Below are 1989 nucleotides of genomic sequence, written 5' to 3' on the forward strand. Positions count from 1 at the left end.
GGCACTACGTTTAGGATGAAGGTGGAAGCAGAGCTAGAACACAGCTCTCTAGGGGACGATGGCAATGGGAGATGAGGGTGGACAGTTGGGGAGGGGCCAGATGATGCAGAGTTTTGGAGGCCATTTTAAAATTGGGGAGGATTAAACATGAGCACTGAAGAAGCTTCAACTTTTACACTGAGTGATAGGAATGTTGCTCATCTGTCAACCTTTATTGTTACACACACACACACGTGCATATACACACACGTGCACACACGCACACACATACACACACATACACAAACACACATACACACACAAACACATACACACAAACACACACACATACACACATACACACACGCATATACACACACATGCACACACATGCGCACACATACACACATATACACAAACACATCACACACAAACACACACATATACACAAACACACATACACACACAAACACACACACATACACACAAACACACACACATACACACAGATACATAGATGCACATACACACACATACACATGCACACACATGCACGCACATATACACATACACACACATACACACGCATACACACATATGCACACACATACACACACACGTACACACACATACACACATTCGCATATACGCACACGCATATACACATACACACATACACACACGTACACATACACACAGACACACACACACACAAATAGGGCGGCTGCTCAGATGCGTCTACAGACTGATTGCCAGATCTTTGCTTCTTCCAGAGAAGTGATTGTTCAAAACCAGGCTCTTCAAACTGGGGTACATGGTTCCCTTTTGGAGTGGTGGCCCAGGGAAGTACATTAAACCACAGGATAAACTTGTCATATCTTTATGGGATATGTTTACTTAGTGGTAAGTAATTTGAAATATTTAGATAGTAAAACGAGGATGCAAAGATACATTATAAAGTTGTAGGATGTAAATTCTGCATGCTTTTTTTTTTTTTTTTTTGAGACAGTGTCTCACTTTGTTGCCCAGGCTGGAGTGCAGTGGTACAATCTCGGCTTACTGTAACCTCCGCCTCCCAGGTACAAGCGACTCTCATGTCTCAGCCTCTTGAGTAGCTGAGACTACAGGTGTGCACCACCACACCCGGCTAATTTTTTGTATTTTTAGTAGAGACCGGGTTTTACCATGTTGGTCAGGCTGGTCTCGAACTCCTGACCTCAGGTGATCCACCCACCTTGACCTCCCAAAGTGCCTGGATTACAGGCATGAGCCACTGTGCCTGGCCTCTGCATGCATTTTTAAGCTCAACATTAGGCTTTAGGTAATATCTGAGTTGGGGGGTAAGCAAGAGGGAGACTGGGATGAGTGTATAGAATATGCAGGACCCTTTCTGGCATGTATCTGGGGGTCTGATTTCATTTTTCTCTGCCACTTGGGGTACTTTACGGCAAAACAAAAACCACTGGCTCCCGTGGGCAGAGCTGCTGATGACTGAGCGTCAGGGCTGGCTGCTAACACCACTCTTTTATGACACTACAATACCATAGCTCCAGGTTAGGGGGCGAGGTCCCTCCTCCTTTCACCACATAATAATAAGATCCTCAGGGACTCTGGGCAGGTAATAATGGCCCTTGGATCTATCCAAGACAGAAGCATCTGCATTTGGTGTGCTTCAGCTAGTTTTTCTACAGTGAGGTAAGTGCTAGAGTCTGCCCAGTGTCAAACACATGCCCTCTGAACCTCTGGCGGTGACCCGAGTGAAGGGTGGAGATGGGGCCTGGGCACCTCCTCCACATCCTGCCTGTCACTAGCTCCTGTGCAGTAAAGGTTATGTTTGTTTGAGGTCATTGCCTTTTCTTTTCTTTGTCTCCCTTTTCTTTTTCATAAATCTCCGTTCTTGGCACCCTTCTCCCCCTTACCAGTACACTTTCTGTTCTCTGCATTTCTTCTGGACAATGGGTGCTAAGCTTTTAATTGTTGTGCTTTTTCTCCGAGTGGCCACTCAAATCA

This window comes from Colobus angolensis, unplaced genomic scaffold, assembly GCF_000951035.1.
Source record: "Colobus angolensis palliatus isolate OR3802 unplaced genomic scaffold, Cang.pa_1.0 Scaffold54, whole genome shotgun sequence".
In the NCBI taxonomy this organism is placed as follows: Eukaryota; Metazoa; Chordata; class Mammalia; order Primates; family Cercopithecidae; genus Colobus; species Colobus angolensis.